This window comes from Pelophylax lessonae, assembly GCF_965119305.1.
Source record: "Pelophylax lessonae genome assembly, chromosome: 5".
Classification (NCBI taxonomy): domain Eukaryota; kingdom Metazoa; phylum Chordata; class Amphibia; order Anura; family Ranidae; genus Pelophylax; species Pelophylax lessonae.
Genome location: NC_138772.1, coordinates 336,192,632 through 336,215,045, shown reverse-complemented (window position 1 = coordinate 336,215,045; position 22,414 = coordinate 336,192,632).

The following is a 22,414-nucleotide window of genomic DNA, read 5'->3' as shown; positions in this document are numbered from 1 at the left end:
GCTTACAAGCAGGGTAAGAGAAGTGGGTCATGGATGTAGGGTATCATGTGTTTTGACCTCTAGGTCAATTCAGAGGGGGCAGGATCTGTACACTTTTTGAAGATGCAGTTATTGCCCATTCTAGCAGTGGGAGGGTCCTTGTTCAGATGTAGGACTCATGGCAGTCAGGTGTGTTGCAACTCAAAAGGGATTCAGTGTAGCCAGGCAGTGCTCCTTCCTTCAGAGAGAGTCATGCTGCAGGGAGCAGCAGGTATGTACAGATACATTATATGTGTTTGTCTGTGTTCTGCCCTGTTGGTCTCAAAGACAGGCTTCACCTGAGGGAGATAAGGTTTGGCTCTGTGTGCAGACAGAGGAAGGCTCTTGGAAAAACAAAATAGCCAGGGGGCCAAATATTTTTTGATGTATGTGATGTAATGCTGAACACCCACTAAAAACCTGCTGTAAAGGTCATTGTTGGCAAATTAAACTGGCCAAAAAGCCCTAAAATGGAAGTTAACAAGCTGACTGCATCGTTAAAGCTCTTCACGATCGATCTATCTATCTATCATCTATCTATCTATCTATCTATCTATCTATCTATCTATCTATCTATCTATCTATCTATCTATCTATCTATCTATCTATCTATCTGTCTGTCTGTCTGTCTGTCTGTCTGTCTGTCTGTCTGTCTGTCTGTCTGTCTGTCTGTCTGTCTGTCTGTCTGTCTGTCTGTCTGTCTGTCTAATGATAAAGCTTAAAATACATAACTTCAATGAATTTTCTAAGCAAGAACAACAAAATTTCCCAATATGTCCCCTAGGATTTAGTGCTTTTTGGCACATTGTGATTATGCAGAGGTCAAAATTAATGCTCACCATGTGCCTCTATTACATAATTTTAATGAAAAACCACGTGGGAACACCCACTTTGACATAAGATCCTGAGCAACTCTGCTAAAAAGAAATAAAGGCTGAATACCTGCACCTTCCTGTACATGTTCTTATTTGGATATTGTGCTTTCTAAAACTACTGTATACTTTATACCTGTTTAGAATTCTGTATATGGAATATGGGAACTGCCAATAATCTGTGGTCTGAGATTTGGGTAGGTTGACCTTTATGGTAACAGGAGCATCAAATGTATAACTCATGATGACTACTGGGTTGGCATACTTTTAGACATTCACTAGTAAAAGAAACAATTTTAGCATATAAAAAGGGAAGCCAAATTAAATTGCTAGCAACCTGGAAATTGGCAAATACATTTTTTAGCAACTCCCAGACACTAATTTGTAATGTTGGATTTTCCAGAAAAAAATCAAGAATAGAGAGAAGTGATGAAATCTGCATTTTCTGTTTTTTTTTTTTTTTTTTTTTTTGTAAAGTAACACACAAGGTTAAAAAAGAACTCCAGGAAAATGACCTATACATATGCATGTGTTGGAAACATTTAAAACTGATATGTGTAATAAAATAGGTATTGGTCCTTAATAATTTCCCCTCTACAATTACATAAAGTTATAATCAGGCACACATTGGAAGTATCTACAAAGGCTGCTAAAATGTAGGTATACATAGGGTAGGTATAAGGACGGAATGACTGACTCCAACACAAGTACATCTTTAGCATAAACATTCATAGTTCAAAGCTTTAGTATCATATGGCAGTGGAGGATAAAGTATGTCAAAGGAGACAAAAAATATATATAGTAGCTGCTGTGATCATGCATTTAAGACTAACGAATTCACACAGTATAGTGAATGTTTCTAAAATTAAAAACTAGCTGCGCAAAGCAGAAAATATTTTATGGGAAGTTACTGATCCTGAGTTTTTGAAAAGACTCTGAAAAGACATCTCTAAACTTTAAGTCTCTGAAGACCTTACTGAAGATGATGATCCAAAGAGCAATGATTTTGTAAGGTTCCTAAATTGAAACCAAGCAGCGAAGTGATAAAAATGACAATGGATACTCAAAGACAACAGCAGATCCTGAAAGTATAGGGTGGGTGGGTGAAAGTATCTGGACTTCACCAGAGTCGCTGATGGTGGTGTTGGAAACCTGTTTGGCATTCCCTCCCAGAGTATGGTCCATTGAATAGCCCTGCTGGATGTGGCCAATAGGTAGACTGGATAAAGATTATATCCAGCCAGGTAGAGTCTGTACCAAAAAGGGATGCAGAAACATAGCTGGGGTGTAGCCAAAGATTTTTGCTGGGATTTACAAGAGGCAAATGTCACAATCAGAGAAACGTACAAACATAGTCTGGAAACAAAGCAGAGGTAAGGACTAGCGGAGTACGAGCAAAGATCAGAGTCAGTTTAAACACACAAAACAGAGGTACACTCACAAGCTAACTCAACGACATGCAGTCTGTGAATGTCACAAGTTGTAGTTTAAAAGTAAACTGGACCAATCATAATACACACAAAGTAGCTGTCATGCTTGTTCATGTTTTTGCAAATGGACAGGATGCCTAAAACCATAGTATACTGCCGATTCAGCCATGTCAACTCCACAGAGTAGTCTACAGTGCACCAGAGGTAGATAAAGAGCACTGCAGAAATTCTGAGGAAGATGAAGTTGAGGAGAAAATAACCATAGAATGAAGTAACAGACTGCTGAAGAGATTGCTGCTGCTTGGCTGGATAGGAGCCCCGCAGGCAAGCACCTGACATAAATATACCATATAGACATAAGCCTTTATCAGTTAAAAAAAAAATAAAGTAACCTTGGAGCTGTTGCAATCTGCATTAGAAATCTTTATAGGTCTGCTTCTGCACACCCATCTATAAACTGATTTGCAGCCTGATCCATCCCAGAATGCTTGTACCCACAAGCCTACTCAAAAAGCTATTACATCACTAAGATAGTACAAAAGGGAGCTTCCATATTACATAGGCTGCTGCACAGCGGTCAAGAAACAGAGAACCTGCCTAACTATAGAGTTATGAGTACACAGTTCCCAGACTGTCAAGTTACAGAGAGAAAGAATCCAAATTGCCTATTTACAAAAAGTGTGAGTGTCCACTGTTATTAATATAATTACTGAACTCCCTAAATCAATGCCTTTGCATAAGTGGCATACATATTGGAGATAGAGGTTTCTGACCTGAACACAGAATGGCAAAGAGATGACCCCTTGGTATAATTCGTCTGTCTAAACACTAAACAGGGACAACAATGCAGAATAAACAAGAAATCTTGCTTCTCCTAGATTTTCAGCTCTAAAAAGCAGGACCATCGAAATCCTCCTGTATTGAATTGTATTGTAACTGTACTGTCTGCCCTCAACTTGTAAAGAGCTGCAAAAAACAGTTGGCGCTATATAAATTCTGAATATTATTAATGATAATAATACTGTAGAGCACATATGTCAAACATAAGGCCCACTGGCCAAATCTAGCCCTCCAGGCCATTACAAGTGGCCCTCACACCCAGGTTAAGGAAGGGTGGAAGTGAGGTATGGACAGGGTGTGAAAGACAGCTGAACCCAGCACACTGTGCATAGCACACTTCTAAATCCTGCACTCCGAATGTAGCACACTCCTCAACCCTGTACTCTGTACACAGTGCACCACTGAACTCTGTATTCTGTACGTTGAGCACCCCTGAAATCTGCACTCTGTACATAGCTCACCGCTAAACTCTGCACTCTGTAAATAGCACACCCCTGAAATCTGAACTTTTTACATAGCGCACCCCTGATCGCTAAACTCTGCACATAGCACACTCCTGAACTCTGCACTTTGTACATAGCGCACCCCTGAGCTCTGCACTCTGAACATAACTCACCCCTGAACTCTGTGCATAGCGTACCCTGAACTCTGCACTGTATACATAGTGCACCCCTGAACTCTGCACATAATGCACTCCAGGTATTTATTGCCCTTTTAGGATTCTCCCACTGTTGCAGTTTGGCCCCACCCACTGTTCAATGTGGTTTGGCAGGGAGAGGGGGGTTGAATATCTGCATGTATATAGTCTTACAGATACAACCAGCCCTTTGAGGGCAACCATAATGCTGATATGGCCTGCAAATGAACTGAAGTTGATACCCCTGCTATAGAGTCTCTTTAGTCAGATTAGACCAAGGGTAATTTCTGTACCAGGGAGCATCCTCCCAATGCAACCTCAACACAACCCTATTCAAGATCCGTAGCTCAGAGTGAGAGCTCAGCAGTGAGCTAAGCTCTCCATTCCTTTTCCCACAAACTGGACCTTCACAGTATGTCACAGCTACCCAGAAACTCAGCCATTGGTACACCTGGACATATGTACCTGGTCTGATGCCAGAAAACATTGCACAGTACATTTGCACTGAAAACAATACAATGTTTTAACAACAGTTGATAAACTTGTCATTGGTATGTATGTGCCATTTTTCATGCCCCCATCGGAAAAATTTATGTACATAACTATTGGTACAAAATGAACAAAAAATTTGAGAAGTTTTCCCTCTTATGAAATTCTGTGGTTTTTCTTTACAGTATATTCATTCACAAAATGATCTGTAGGAAGGCAGTGCTAGGTTTCTGTTTACACAATAAGCTGCTCTAGAAATATGTACTCACACGTTTCTTAAGAACTAAAAATATGATGTGAAATGACCGTATCTCATGTGGACTAAAATAGATTTTTACAAAAGCTATTTGGTAAACTGTTTAGCTGTAAAAGTTGGCAATTCACTATGTTAATTTTCTGTTCCAGGCCACTGATCAGAAAACATTTCTGTAATTTCAAACTACAGTATCAGCTAGATCTAGATGTATAAATATCCAACATACCAATATATTATTAGAAGCAACCAATGTAAACTTTACAAAGTGAATTGACTGAATATCCATTGTTGAGTCATTGGACATGGATGGTGGCTTTACAATGTCAATTCAAAGTAGCTATTTTTTAATTTATATCGGTAAGGCTTTTTTCTACTGACGTTAACACTGTAAGAAAATAACTTTTTATTAGTTTTATTACTGTATGTCTGACATCCAATAGAATGTTATGATGTTTACAGAAACTTGTAATCTTAAAACAGTAGGCTATATTGCCCTGAAACAGTAGTACAGTATGTTGCCTGTAGATATTTCAATACCTACCCCCTGTTCAGTTCGCACCAGAACTTTCGAACATCGCAAAAGTTCGGAACTGAATAACAAACCCCATTAAAGTCTATAGAACTCTAACTGGAAAAATCAAAGGCTTACATGCAAATAATTGGGCATACAATGGTTATACGATCCTATTGATAACCCAATAGCGCTATTGATAACGCCCTGTCGGAGGGTGAAACGCGTCTAGCCAATCCAGAGCATACCACGTCACTTCCGGTTGGTGGAACGCACGCCGGAAGTACACCGGAAACCACCGCACTGCACATTCTTAGGAGGATAGCAGTACTTTTTAATGTGAGTGGATATTTTATTTCTTAATAAATCATTTTACGTACTTCACTATGGAGATCACCTCTCTTTTTTTTGAGTCACGGTGCCATACGGCAACCCAAGCATTCTATATTGGAGCAACATATTCCTGCCAGCTGCCATTCGTATGAGACCAGGACCTCTATTTAATCCCAGGCATATGATCTTCACCTTTCTGGTGAGTGGGGTCACCATAGGGGAGCACTAACTGGAGCACATTTGCAGCACTCAAAAAACGTTTAACCAGCATTTAAAGCACTGAGAGCACTGTACATGGACTTTTATTTAGTGTATTTTTTTGCTGTACTTGAATATTGATCATTGACTGTTAGTTATTCATTATTTATATTTTAGCACAGATATGAGTATATTTATTTAATGTTATAGAGGATTGCACTCACTCTTCATGGCACTTCAAGATTCAGCAATATTGGCACTTTATTTGTATTTGTAGCAGCACTGACATTTTTTGGTATTTTCTAGTGATTTAATAATCCTTAAAGTGAAAGCATCAAAATGAGAAATAATAAAAAAAAATGAAAAATTCCTTTCAGTATAGTGCCTGGGGGTCCCTTAGTCTACCTGTAAAGCGGCACTTTTTTACTGTGTATAGAAGCTGCGTCAGAAATAATTGCATTTATAAAGAAAAAAACAATGACATTTTCCCTGCAATCTTTATTTATTTTGTAAACAACGGCTTGGGGAGCCAGCCTTTTTTGATGAGGCCACAATGCAGTACATGGGGAACAAGATTAGAGAATTTTTGGATAAATTCTGGTGTCTCTTCCGCAGAGTTTGGGTAGAAGTAACAGGTGGGAAAATATTGGTCTATGTGTGTCAAAGGTGCCTTCACACCGTAACTCTATAGAGGTGCTCTTGATGAAAGCAAGAATTGCCTTGCTATCAAAAAATGAAATGATATGCACCTGTCAAACATGTGTGGAAAAATTGGTCTTTGAGTGTTAATTGTGCCTATGGAAAAAAACAACAATCCACACATATAATATGTGAAGATATCACCAGAATTTGGGCGTTGATCCTCAATACAGTCCCTGCTTGCTGCAGTGTGTATATAACAGTTCTTGGTCGTTGCAGCTCCTCCTGTATTCCACTGGGTGGTGGACTAGATATGAAACACAGCTGCAAAAGTAGGAGACAAACAGCAGGCGCCGACCTCGGATAATAACGTTTTATTGAAACACACAATACACAACTTTGTAATTGCACTCACATTTGTCCTCTTAAAGACAGGCACATCTGCAATAGACTTCTCCTCCTCTCTCTCCTGGGTGGCCTACGGTCTGTCCTGCAGCCTGCTATCAGCTCGGAACACCGCAACAGCCTGCTGCTCCGTCCGCTTCTTCCTCCTGTCTCCCCGCCGACTGTCTGCGTTACAGACCACAATGCGCCTACGCACCGGTCCGCCGACTGTCTCAGATGCGCTTGCGTGCCAGAGCCTCGGCCGAGGCTACGCTCGGTTGTACACGGATGTGTGAAGGGGTATGAAGGGATTCAGCCCCGCAGTGTGGTTGCCATGACTACGCGTTTCGGAGGCGGAGCCTTCTTCAGGTCCCGCCCTTCCTCCCATACTCCCTCCTTATATATACACTCCTGCCCCAATTACCATCTATACATTTAAAGGGCTAGACACGGAGGTGATTCAACCCATTGTAGAGGGGAGGAGCAAGGGACTTACAGGCAACATTATAACCACATTGTACAGTATAACGCCAAAAATGACCATTAATACTGCCTATACATTATTATCATAAATGACCATAAATCCATAGGTTAACTAATTACAAAAAAAAAATTAAATTAAAATTAAAATTCAGATTAAAATTCAATACCCATATAGGCACCTAACCAATTTGCATTTATTGTATAGTGTATACTTTATATTGTTTGGTATCATAATGATTTAATATCATAAACCACGGCAGCCTAGGTACAAAAAAAAAAAAAAGGGGGCGGGGGAAAAAAAAGATTAAATAAAAAATATATTTAAAAAAAAATTATATATATATATATATAAATATATATAAATATATATATATATGTATAGAAAATATGCTCATAAAAAAGATTTAATGTAAACATAATAGTATAATATCCAAAAGGAGCAAGTGAAACGGACACAAGTGGGGACTACAATTACTTACTCAACCGGCGCTATTACCAGGTACCTATAAGTATATAGAGTGATATATAAAATGCTAAAACAAATGATATATCTAAAAGCTGCTGCTATAAATATAACCGCATAAAATGAAGGTGCATGATAGTGACAATCAAAACAGAAGTACTAAAACACACTAGCAGCGCTAAAATTCATAAATAATAAATGAAGTGCAGTCCATTGGGATAATGTCCATATGTTCATATAATCATGCAATGTGCCCAGAAGCCGTGAATGGATATATTGCACTGGACCCTCCACCGCACCAACGTGCTCCCCCTAATGAGAGACACTCACCAGAAATCTGGTCATACAGGGACTTGTAATGCCAGCCTATCTCAGGCTCAGAAAACGATATCCACAGGAATTTCCCAGGACAAACGGCCCTCGATCAGTCTCAATCGGATCAATTCTTGTGGCCGACCCACAGGAGATTCCAATTACATCAGGGGTAGTACATGTGAAAATAATAGCTCACATAGGGCAATATTGCATGGCTAAAATCAGACTTTATTACCCACAACAGGATCCCCAATAGCTGATGCACTTACAACATATAAAACAAAGCAAGCTTGTCATATAAAGGATGAGGCATAAACCTGCGTGTAGAGGCCAATCCCCGTGGTGTCAGTTCGCCGCCGGTACCAGGCTGTAGCGAGCATCGGGTTCAGCATCAGACGCCAGGTCCTACCTCGTGACCGCGTGACCACGCCCTGACGCGTTTCGTTAGCAAGTAACTTCAACTGAGGGCGTGGTCACGCGTGTATGGTCACCGCTATTTGACTATACCGACAGGGCGGGGGCACCAATCAGCCGGATGACGCAGGACCATCCCGCTCGTCATCACTTCCGCCCTTACCGGAAGTCATATCATGTAACATTGGCTTCCGCCCACACAGCGAATCACTGCCATCTCCGATCAAGACTATCCATTTTCCACAGCGCCTCTAAGGACAAAAAGGGAACTGGCACTCGTCGGATCACAGGCAGATCATATAGCCTATATATGCATAATCAATATGTTACAATAAATAGCGACTTATTACAACAAGAATATCGAAATAAAAAGGTGATTACCATTCAATAAACATAACGATAATCACTTACATATTGTAAAAATTGTAAAAATTAGATAAAATTATCATTAAGACAATACATAAAAAACATCATTCTATATTTAAAAATTAACCATATTAAAACAGGAAACAAAGGTTTAAACGACTAAATCCAAGAGGACAAAAGCATCACATGAGACAGGGGAAATTAAAAAAGTTAATAGTCACTAATGAAACAGTTGATGTCTAAATCAACGTTTAGCCCTTTGGGGTGTAGAGAGTTGGTCAAAAATATCCAATACGTTTCACGCTTGGAAAGCTCTCTTACTCTGTTTGAACCCCTCCAGACCTGTTTGACATTTTCAATTCCCCAAAATTTCAACTCACTCGGATCTTGATTGTGATACTTTTTAAAATGTAAAGAGACATTGTGGTCCTTATAACCATTTCGAATATTTGCAATGTGCTCTGAAACACGTATTGCAATAGTTCTCTTCGTTCTTCCAATGTAAATTAAGCCACAAGGGCACTCCAAGCCATATACCACATGAGTGGTATGGCAAGTGATGAGATCCTTAATGTCAAAGGTCTCACCATTCGCGGAAGAACTAAAAGAGGAAAATCCTCGCAAATGGGTCCGCACCTGTCTACATGTTTTGCAACGACGACAGGCATAAAAACCCGTCCTGTCGTCCCAAAACATGGAGGGCTTGGTGGGGGGGTCAAGGACCTTGCACACCAATTGATCCCCAAAAGTGCGCGCTTTTTTATATACAAAAGAGGGTGTAGATGGAATAAGGCTCCCCAAAATCCTATCCACACTCAATACACCCCAATGTTTTCTAATAATGTCCTCTACATCTCTATATTGGGAGTTGTATTGTGTGAGAAAACTCCACTCCTGTTTGTTATCAGTTGGTCTAACAGTATCCACCAGGCATTCCTGCTGAGAAATGCCAAGGACTTCCATGATGGTACTATCAAGCTTCCGTTCATCATAACCCTTCTCACAGAAACGATGTCGGAGAACCTGAGCCTGTGTCAGAAAGTCCGTATCTGAGGAGCAGTTCCTCCTCACCCGGAGGAACTGCCCCTTAGGGATATTTTGTAACCAACGTGGGTGGTGACCACTATAAATGGGTAAATACCCATTACGGTCAGTGGGTTTAAAGTACACACGAGTCTCCAGTATGTGATTTTTTACCATCACTTCTACATCCAAAAAATGGATGGACTCCTGACTCCAACTAAACTCCAATTTAACACCGTTATTATTGGAGTTGAGTGAGTCAGCAAATTCTCGCAGGGTACTTTCTGAACCTTCCCATATGAAAAACAGGTCATCAATGTACCTTCTGTAGATCTTCAGCTCGTTCTTAGCAAGCGCATAAATATACCGATCCTCCCACTCCCCCATAAAGAGATTGGCGAGGCTGGGAGCAAATTTAGCTCCCATTGCCACGCCACGTTTCTGGTTATAGAATGTTCCATTAAACCAGAAATAGTTGTGCGCTAAGCAGAACTCCAGTGCGCATTTCAAGAATCTCTTTTGGGGGTCCGGGAGGTCGGTACGACTACAGAAGGCCCAATTCAGAGCTAGTAATGCATCCTCATGCTGAATTATAGTATATAGCGAGGACACATCCGCTGTTACTAGAAAAACTTCTTTATCTGGGGATATCTGGACTTCCTTCAAGGCCCGGAGGAAATCTTTGGTGTCCTTAAGGTACGACCTCAGATTAACCACACTGGCCTGTAAGAAGAAGTCCAGGTATTCACCCAGTCTAGCGGTAACTGAATTGATCCCATTGACGATGGGTCTGGCTGGAGGATTATGTGCGTCCTTATGTATTTTAGGCAGAGTATATATCGTTGGTACTCTGTTAAAACTGGGCATAAGGTATCTCTGCTCTTTATCCGAAAGAACCCGATGATAATAGCCCGACTGTATCAGGTCTTTCAAGATCCTCCTGTACTCTAGGGTTGGATCCCTTCTCAGCTCCTCATAGGTCTCTGTATCTGAAAGCATACTGCTGAGTTGGTTCAGATAGAAATCTTTCTTTAGGATCACTACCCCTCCCCCCTTATCAGCAGGTCTAATTATGACATTTTTTCTTTCCTCCAAGGCCTCCAAACCTTGTTGGATGTGTCTAGGGTTCACCCCTTTTCTGGGCTGCAGAGCTGCCACATCCCGCAGCACCAGATTTTTAAACACATCCACACAGTGGTTGGAGGACTGTGGAGGATTAAACAGGGAGCGGTTTTTTAAACCACTATCCACCCCCACAGTGGTATCCACACTGTAAGATCGACTGTTGTTAATAACTCGATTTGGATTAAGAAAATGTCTCTTTAAATTAATTTTTCTCACATATTTATGCACATCTACGTACACATCAAATTTGTTGAGGGGTCTATGCTTGGCACATTTCAAACCAGCATTTAAAATGTTAGTCTCTTTTTGCGTGAGAACAATGCCAGCCAAATTGTACACGCCCGTTAATCCACTAGCCTTCTTTTTTTGTTGTTGGTACTTCCTCCCTGCTCGACATCCTCGCCTACGTGTTGTGCTTGGATAGGATATTGGGAGGATGGGCCGGCCCTCGGTGGATAACTCGGGGGACCCCATTCCATGGGTCTCCCCCTCCAGGGTCTGCCACCCCGTCTCCCTCCCCTGCCCCGACCGCCCCTCCATAAAAAAGGGCGAGGTGGGGGTACAGGCGTGGATGGCGCATTCGCGTCACCCAATGAATCATACCTGTTAGAGGTTGGGAGAGGTTTAGGTGAATTAAGACCTCCTCTATATATAGATCCATCTTGCCCACTATTCCTAAAAGGAACATGTTGCCATTGATCGTGGTTGGATGGATAGTTATTGTCATTGGATTTAGTCTTTCCCTTTTTCTTTCCCTTTTTATTTGGCATCGATGTTGCCGAATTGACATAGTAATTAGCACCCATACCACTAGAGGTGGATGGGAGCGGGGTATTGGGAACCGACTCCATGGGCCGTGCAATAGACTGTCCCGGCGGATTTTGCCAAGCATATATATTGCTGGTCCTGAAGTCTAACGTGTCCCTCTTATATTTCTTAATTTTCTTTTTATGTGTGTCCTTATCTATCTTATCTAATTTCTTCTTTACATCTGTATTAAACTTAATAACCTGAGCTAGATCTTTATCCGGCTCCAGGATTAATTGTAATTCAGCAATCCTCTTTTCAAGAAGAGCCATTTTACGTTTTTACCTTTTCAGTACTAATTGTTGTAAGTCAGTACCTGCTTTGTTGAAAAAATCTAACCATTCCTTAGTAGATACCTCATCATCGAGGGCATCCTGGGGACTAACGTCCCACCTCAAAATCCTCATTATAATGCCCTCTTTGATATATTGATTAAAGGTACAGATATCCCACCATGTTCTCACTTGTTTCTCAAGTAGGTTGCCTAACAAGGTGAGATTTAAGGTTAGATCATGTGATGGTTCCTCTATAAACTCAGCAGAAAAAATAGTTTCCTCAATGAGGTTCCTATTCTTCAAAAAGGATATGACATCCATAGCAGCCAGGTTTTAAAACACAAAAATATCCAAAAGGAGCAAGTGAAACGGACACAAGTGGGGACTACAATTACTTACTCAACCGGCGCTATTACCAGGTACCTATAAGTATATAGAGTGATATATAAAATGCTAAAACAAATGATATATCTAAAAGCTGCTGCTATAAATATAACCGCATAAAATGAAGGTGCATGATAGTGACAATCAAAACAGAAGTACTAAAACACACTAGCAGCGCTAAAATTCATAAATAATAAATGAAGTGCAGTCCATTGGGATAATGTCCATATGTTCATATAATCATGCAATGTGCCCAGAAGCCGTGAATGGATATATTGCACTGGACCCTCCACCGCACCAACGTGCTCCCCCTAATGAGAGACACTCACCAGAAATCTGGTCATACAGGGACTTGTAATGCCAGCCTATCTCAGGCTCAGAAAACGATATCCACAGGAATTTCCCAGGACAAACGGCCCTCGATCAGTCTCAATCGGATCAATTCTTGTGGCCGACCCACAGGAGATTCCAATTACATCAGGGGTAGTACATGTGAAAATAATAGCTCACATAGGGCAATATTGCATGGCTAAAATCAGACTTTATTACCCACAACAGGATCCCCAATAGCTGATGCACTTACAACATATAAAACAAAGCAAGCTTGTCATATAAAGGATGAGGCATAAACCTGCGTGTAGAGGCCAATCCCCGTGGTGTCAGTTCGCCGCCGGTACCAGGCTGTAGCGAGCATCGGGTTCAGCATCAGACGCCAGGTCCTACCTCGTGACCGCGTGACCACGCCCTGACGCGTTTCGTTAGCAAGTAACTTCAACTGAGGGCGTGGTCACGCGTGTATGGTCACCGCTATTTGACTATACCGACAGGGCGGGGGCACCAATCAGCCGGATGACGCAGGACCATCCCGCTCGTCATCACTTCCGCCCTTACCGGAAGTCATATCATGTAACATTGGCTTCCGCCCACACAGCGAATCACTGCCATCTCCGATCAAGACTATCCATTTTCCACAGCGCCTCTAAGGACAAAAAGGGAACTGGCACTCGTCGGATCACAGGCAGATCATATAGCCTATATATGCATAATCAATATGTTACAATAAATAGCGACTTATTACAACAAGAATATCGAAATAAAAAGGTGATTACCATTCAATAAACATAACGATAATCACTTACATATTGTAAAAATTGTAAAAATTAGATAAAATTATCATTAAGACAATACATAAAAAACATCATTCTATATTTAAAAATTAACCATATTAAAACAGGAAACAAAGGTTTAAACGACTAAATCCAAGAGGACAAAAGCATCACATGAGACAGGGGAAATTAAAAAAGTTAATAGTCACTAATGAAACAGTTGATGTCTAAATCAACGTTTAGCCCTTTGGGGTGTAGAGAGTTGGTCAAAAATATCCAATACGTTTCACGCTTGGAAAGCTCTCTTACTCTGTTTGAACCCCTCCAGACCTGTTTGACATTTTCAATTCCCCAAAATTTCAACTCACTCGGATCTTGATTGTGATACTTTTTAAAATGTAAAGAGACATTGTGGTCCTTATAACCATTTCGAATATTTGCAATGTGCTCTGAAACACGTATTGCAATAGTTCTCTTCGTTCTTCCAATGTAAATTAAGCCACAAGGGCACTCCAAGCCATATACCACATGAGTGGTATGGCAAGTGATGAGATCCTTAATGTCAAAGGTCTCACCATTCGCGGAAGAACTAAAAGAGGAAAATCCTCGCAAATGGGTCCGCACCTGTCTACATGTTTTGCAACGACGACAGGCATAAAAACCCGTCCTGTCGTCCCAAAACATGGAGGGCTTGGTGGGGGGGTCAAGGACCTTGCACACCAATTGATCCCCAAAAGTGCGCGCTTTTTTATATACAAAAGAGGGTGTAGATGGAATAAGGCTCCCCAAAATCCTATCCACACTCAATACACCCCAATGTTTTCTAATAATGTCCTCTACATCTCTATATTGGGAGTTGTATTGTGTGAGAAAACTCCACTCCTGTTTGTTATCAGTTGGTCTAACAGTATCCACCAGGCATTCCTGCTGAGAAATGCCAAGGACTTCCATGATGGTACTATCAAGCTTCCGTTCATCATAACCCTTCTCACAGAAACGATGTCGGAGAACCTGAGCCTGTGTCAGAAAGTCCGTATCTGAGGAGCAGTTCCTCCTCACCCGGAGGAACTGCCCCTTAGGGATATTTTGTAACCAACGTGGGTGGTGACCACTATAAATGGGTAAATACCCATTACGGTCAGTGGGTTTAAAGTACACACGAGTCTCCAGTATGTGATTTTTTACCATCACTTCTACATCCAAAAAATGGATGGACTCCTGACTCCAACTAAACTCCAATTTAACACCGTTATTATTGGAGTTGAGTGAGTCAGCAAATTCTCGCAGGGTACTTTCTGAACCTTCCCATATGAAAAACAGGTCATCAATGTACCTTCTGTAGATCTTCAGCTCGTTCTTAGCAAGCGCATAAATATACCGATCCTCCCACTCCCCCATAAAGAGATTGGCGAGGCTGGGAGCAAATTTAGCTCCCATTGCCACGCCACGTTTCTGGTTATAGAATGTTCCATTAAACCAGAAATAGTTGTGCGCTAAGCAGAACTCCAGTGCGCATTTCAAGAATCTCTTTTGGGGGTCCGGGAGGTCGGTACGACTACAGAAGGCCCAATTCAGAGCTAGTAATGCATCCTCATGCTGAATTATAGTATATAGCGAGGACACATCCGCTGTTACTAGAAAAACTTCTTTATCTGGGGATATCTGGACTTCCTTCAAGGCCCGGAGGAAATCTTTGGTGTCCTTAAGGTACGACCTCAGATTAACCACACTGGCCTGTAAGAAGAAGTCCAGGTATTCACCCAGTCTAGCGGTAACTGAATTGATCCCATTGACGATGGGTCTGGCTGGAGGATTATGTGCGTCCTTATGTATTTTAGGCAGAGTATATATCGTTGGTACTCTGTTAAAACTGGGCATAAGGTATCTCTGCTCTTTATCCGAAAGAACCCGATGATAATAGCCCGACTGTATCAGGTCTTTCAAGATCCTCCTGTACTCTAGGGTTGGATCCCTTCTCAGCTCCTCATAGGTCTCTGTATCTGAAAGCATACTGCTGAGTTGGTTCAGATAGAAATCTTTCTTTAGGATCACTACCCCTCCCCCCTTATCAGCAGGTCTAATTATGACATTTTTTCTTTCCTCCAAGGCCTCCAAACCTTGTTGGATGTGTCTAGGGTTCACCCCTTTTCTGGGCTGCAGAGCTGCCACATCCCGCAGCACCAGATTTTTAAACACATCCACACAGTGGTTGGAGGACTGTGGAGGATTAAACAGGGAGCGGTTTTTTAAACCACTATCCACCCCCACAGTGGTATCCACACTGTAAGATCGACTGTTGTTAATAACTCGATTTGGATTAAGAAAATGTCTCTTTAAATTAATTTTTCTCACATATTTATGCACATCTACGTACACATCAAATTTGTTGAGGGGTCTATGCTTGGCACATTTCAAACCAGCATTTAAAATGTTAGTCTCTTTTTGCGTGAGAACAATGCCAGCCAAATTGTACACGCCCGTTAATCCACTAGCCTTCTTTTTTTGTTGTTGGTACTTCCTCCCTGCTCGACATCCTCGCCTACGTGTTGTGCTTGGATAGGATATTGGGAGGATGGGCCGGCCCTCGGTGGATAACTCGGGGGACCCCATTCCATGGGTCTCCCCCTCCAGGGTCTGCCACCCCGTCTCCCTCCCCTGCCCCGACCGCCCCTCCATAAAAAAGGGCGAGGTGGGGGTACAGGCGTGGATGGCGCATTCGCGTCACCCAATGAATCATACCTGTTAGAGGTTGGGAGAGGTTTAGGTGAATTAAGACCTCCTCTATATATAGATCCATCTTGCCCACTATTCCTAAAAGGAACATGTTGCCATTGATCGTGGTTGGATGGATAGTTATTGTCATTGGATTTAGTCTTTCCCTTTTTCTTTCCCTTTTTATTTGGCATCGATGTTGCCGAATTGACATAGTAATTAGCACCCATACCACTAGAGGTGGATGGGAGCGGGGTATTGGGAACCGACTCCATGGGCCGTGCAATAGACTGTCCCGGCGGATTTTGCCAAGCATATATATTGCTGGTCCTGAAGTCTAACGTGTCCCTCTTATATTTCTTAATTTTCTTTTTATGTGTGTCCTTATCTATCTTATCTAATTTCTTCTTTACATCTGTATTAAACTTAATAACCTGAGCTAGATCTTTATCCGGCTCCAGGATTAATTGTAATTCAGCAATCCTCTTTTCAAGAAGAGCCATTTTACGTTTTTTCCTTTTCAGTACTAATTGTTGTAAGTCAGTACCTGCTTTGTTGAAAAAATCTAACCATTCCTTAGTAGATACCTCATCATCGAGGGCATCCTGGGGACTAACGTCCCACCTCAAACTCCTCATTATAATGCCCTCTTTGATATATTGATTAAAGGTACAGATATCCCACCATGTTCTCACTTGTTTCTCAAGTAGGTTGCCTAACAAGGTGAGATTTAAGGTTAGATCATGTGATGGTTCCTCTATAAACTCAGCAGAAAAAATAGTTTCCTCAATGAGGTTCCTATTCTTCAAAAAGGATATGACATCCATAGCAGCCAGGTTTTAAAACACAAAAATATCCAAAAGGAGCAAGTGAAACGGACACAAGTGGGGACTACAATTACTTACTCAACCGGCGCTATTACCAGGTACCTATAAGTATATAGAGTGATATATAAAATGCTAAAACAAATGATATATCTAAAAGCTGCTGCTATAAATATAACCGCATAAAATGAAGGTGCATGATAGTGACAATCAAAACAGAAGTACTAAAACACACTAGCAGCGCTAAAATTCATAAATAATAAATGAAGTGCAGTCCATTGGGATAATGTCCATATGTTCATATAATCATGCAATGTGCCCAGAAGCCGTGAATGGCATTACAAGTCCCTGTATGACCAGATTTCTGGTGAGTGTCTCTCATTAGGGGGAGCACGTTGGTGCGGTGGAGGGTCCAGTGCAATATATCCATTCACGGCTTCTGGGCACATTGCATGATTATATGAACATATGGACATTATCCCAATGGACTGCACTTCATTTATTATTTATGAATTTTAGCGCTGCTAGTGTGTTTTAGTACTTCTGTTTTGATTGTCACTATCATGCACCTTCATTTTATGCGGTTATATTTATAGCAGCAGCTTTTAGATATATCATTTGTTTTAGCATTTTATATATCACTCTATATACTTATAGGTACCTGGTAATAGCGCCGGTTGAGTAAGTAATTGTAGTCCCCACTTGTGTCCGTTTCACTTGCTCCTTTTGGATATTTTTGTGTTTTAAAACCTGGCTGCTATGGATGTCATATCCTTTTTGAAGAATAGGAACCTCATTGAGGAAACTATTTTTTCTGCTGAGTTTATAGAGGAACCATCACATGATCTAACCTTAAATCTCACCTTGTTAGGCAACCTACTTGAGAAACAAGTGAGAACATGGTGGGATATCTGTACCTTTAATCAATATATCAAAGAGGGCATTATAATGAGGAGTTTGAGGTGGGACGTTAGTCCCCAGGATGCCCTCGATGATGAGGTATCTACTAAGGAATGGTTAGATTTTTTCAACAAAGCAGGTACTGACTTACAACAATTAGTACTGAAAAGGAAAAAACGTAAAATGGCTCTTCTTGAAAAGAGGATTGCTGAATTACAATTAATCCTGGAGCCGGATAAAGATCTAGCTCAGGTTATTAAGTTTAATACAGATGTAAAGAAGAAATTAGATAAGATAGATAAGGACACACATAAAAAGAAAATTAAGAAATATAAGAGGGACACGTTAGACTTCAGGACCAGCAATATATATGCTTGGCAAAATCCGCCGGGACAGTCTATTGCACGGCCCATGGAGTCGGTTCCCAATACCCCGCTCCCATCCACCTCTAGTGGTATGGGTGCTAATTACTATGTCAATTCGGCAACATCGATGCCAAATAAAAAGGGAAAGAAAAAGGGAAAGACTAAATCCAATGACAATAACTATCCATCCAACCACGATCAATGGCAACATGTTCCTTTTAGGAATAGTGGGCAAGATGGATCTATATATAGAGGAGGTCTTAATTCACCTAAACCTCTCCCAACCTCTAACAGGTATGATTCATTGGGTGACGCGAATGCGCCATCCACGCCTGTACCCCCACCTCGCCCTTTTTTATGGAGGGGCGGTCGGGGCAGGGGAGGGAGACGGGGTGGCAGACCCTGGAGGGGGAGACCCATGGAATGGGGTCCCCCGAGTTATCCACCGAGGGCCGGCCCATCCTCCCAATATCCTATCCAAGCACAACACGTAGGCGAGGATGTCGAGCAGGGAGGAAGTACCAACAACAAAAAAAGAAGGCTAGTGGATTAACGGGCGTGTACAATTTGGCTGGCATTGTTCTCACGCAAAAAGAGACTAACATTTTAAATGCTGGTTTGAAATGTGCCAAGCATAGACCCCTCAACAAATTTGATGTGTACGTAGATGTGCATAAATATGTGAGAAAAATTAATTTAAAGAGACATTTTCTTAATCCAAATCGAGTTATTAACAACAGTCGATCTTACAGTGTGGATACCACTGTGGGGGTGGATAGTGGTTTAAAAAACCGCTCCCTGTTTAATCCTCCACAGTCCTCCAACCACTGTGTGGATGTGTTTAAAAATCTGGTGCTGCGGGATGTGGCAGCTCTGCAGCCCAGAAAAGGGGTGAACCCTAGACACATCCAACAAGGTTTGGAGGCCTTGGAGGAAAGAAAAAATGTCATAATTAGACCTGCTGATAAGGGGGGAGGGGTAGTGATCCTAAAGAAAGATTTCTATCTGAACCAACTCAGCAGTATGCTTTCAGATACAGAGACCTATGAGGAGCTGAGAAGGGATCCAACCCTAGAGTACAGGAGGATCTTGAAAGACCTGATACAGTCGGGCTATTATCATCGGGTTCTTTCGGATAAAGAGCAGAGATACCTTATGCCCAGTTTTAACAGAGTACCAACGATATATACTCTGCCTAAAATACATAAGGACGCACATAATCCTCCAGCCAGACCCATCGTCAATGGGATCAATTCAGTTACCGCTAGACTGGGTGAATACCTGGACTTCTTCTTACAGGCCAGTGTGGTTAATCTGAGGTCGTACCTTAAGGACACCAAAGATTTCCTCCGGGCCTTGAAGGAAGTCCAGATATCCCCAGATAAAGAAGTTTTTCTAGTAACAGCGGATGTGTCCTCGCTATATACTATAATTCAGCATGAGGATGCATTACTAGCTCTGAATTGGGCCTTCTGTAGTCGTACCGACCTCCCGGACCCCCAAAAGAGATTCTTGAAATGCGCACTGGAGTTCTGCTTAGCGCACAACTATTTCTGGTTTAATGGAACATTCTATAACCAGAAACGTGGCGTGGCAATGGGAGCTAAATTTGCTCCCAGCCTCGCCAATCTCTTTATGGGGGAGTGGGAGGATCGGTATATTTATGCGCTTGCTAAGAACGAGCTGAAGATCTACAGAAGGTACATTGATGACCTGTTTTTCATATGGGAAGGTTCAGAAAGTACCCTGCGAGAATTTGCTGACTCACTCAACTCCAATAATAACGGTGTTAAATTGGAGTTTAGTTGGAGTCAGGAGTCCATCCATTTTTTGGATGTAGAAGTGATGGTAAAAAATCACATACTGGAGACTCGTGTGTACTTTAAACCCACTGACCGTAATGGGTATTTACCCATTTATAGTGGTCACCACCCACGTTGGTTACAAAATATCCCTAAGGGGCAGTTCCTCCGGGTGAGGAGGAACTGCTCCTCAGATACGGACTTTCTGACACAGGCTCAGGTTCTCCGACATCGTTTCTGTGAGAAGGGTTATGATGAACGGAAGCTTGATAGTACCATCATGGAAGTCCTTGGCATTTCTCAGCAGGAATGCCTGGTGGATACTGTTAGACCAACTGATAACAAACAGGAGTGGAGTTTTCTCACACAATACAACTCCCAATATAGAGATGTAGAGGACATTATTAGAAAACATTGGGGTGTATTGAGTGTGGATAGGATTTTGGGGAGCCTTATTCCATCTACACCCTCTTTTGTATATAAAAAAGCGCGCACTTTTGGGGATCAATTGGTGTGCAAGGTCCTTGACCCCCCCACCAAGCCCTCCATGTTTTGGGACGACAGGACGGGTTTTTATGCCTGTCGTCGTTGCAAAACATGTAGACAGGTGCGGACCCATTTGCGAGGATTTTCCTCTTTTAGTTCTTCCGCGAATGGTGAGACCTTTGACATTAAGGATCTCATCACTTGCCATACCACTCATGTGGTATATGGCTTGGAGTGCCCTTGTGGCTTAATTTACATTGGAAGAACGAAGAGAACTATTGCAATACGTGTTTCAGAGCACATTGCAAATATTCGAAATGGTTATAAGGACCACAATGTCTCTTTACATTTTAAAAAGTATCACAATCAAGATCCGAGTGAGTTGAAATTTTGGGGAATTGAAAATGTCAAACAGGTCTGGAGGGGTTCAAACAGAGTAAGAGAGCTTTCCAAGCGTGAAACGTATTGGATATTTTTGACCAACTCTCTACACCCCAAAGGGCTAAACGTTGATTTAGACATCAACTGTTTCATTAGTGACTATTAACTTTTTTAATTTCCCCTGTCTCATGTGATGCTTTTGTCCTCTTGGATTTAGTCGTTTAAACCTTTGTTTCCTGTTTTAATATGGTTAATTTTTAAATATAGAATGATGTTTTTTATGTATTGTCTTAATGATAATTTTATCTAATTTTTACAATTTTTACAATATGTAAGTGATTATCGTTATGTTTATTGAATGGTAATCACCTTTTTATTTCGATATTCTTGTTGTAATAAGTCGCTATTTATTGTAACATATTGATTATGCATATATAGGCTATATGATCTGCCTGTGATCCGACGAGTGCCAGTTCCCTTTTTGTCCTTAGAGGCGCTGTGGAAAATGGATAGTCTTGATCGGAGATGGCAGTGATTCGCTGTGTGGGCGGAAGCCAATGTTACATGATATGACTTCCGGTAAGGGCGGAAGTGATGACGAGCGGGATGGTCCTGCGTCATCCGGCTGATTGGTGCCCCCGCCCTGTCGGTATAGTCAAATAGCGGTGACCATACACGCGTGACCACGCCCTCAGTTGAAGTTACTTGCTAACGAAACGCGTCAGGGCGTGGTCACGCGGTCACGAGGTAGGACCTGGCGTCTGATGCTGAACCCGATGCTCGCTACAGCCTGGTACCGGCGGCGAACTGACACCACGGGGATTGGCCTCTACACGCAGGTTTATGCCTCATCCTTTATATGACAAGCTTGCTTTGTTTTATATGTTGTAAGTGCATCAGCTATTGGGGATCCTGTTGTGGGTAATAAAGTCTGATTTTAGCCATGCAATATTGCCCTATGTGAGCTATTATTTTCACATGTACTACCCCTGATGTAATTGGAATCTCCTGTGGGTCGGCCACAAGAATTGATCCGATTGAGACTGATCGAGGGCCGTTTGTCCTGGGAAATTCCTGTGGATATCGTTTTCTGAGCCTGAGATAGGCTGGCATTACAAGTCCCTGTATGACCAGATTTCTGGTGAGTGTCTCTCATTAGGGGGAGCACGTTGGTGCGGTGGAGGGTCCAGTGCAATATATCCATTCACGGCTTCTGGGCACATTGCATGATTATATGAACATATGGACATTATCCCAATGGACTGCACTTCATTTATTATTTATGAATTTTAGCGCTGCTAGTGTGTTTTAGTACTTCTGTTTTGATTGTCACTATCATGCACCTTCATTTTATGCGGTTATATTTATAGCAGCAGCTTTTAGATATATCATTTGTTTTAGCATTTTATATATCACTCTATATACTTATAGGTACCTGGTAATAGCGCCGGTTGAGTAAGTAATTGTAGTCCCCACTTGTGTCCGTTTCACTTGCTCCTTTTGGATATTTTTGTGTTTTAAAACCTGGCTGCTATGGATGTCATATCCTTTTGAAGAATAGGAACCTCATTGAGGA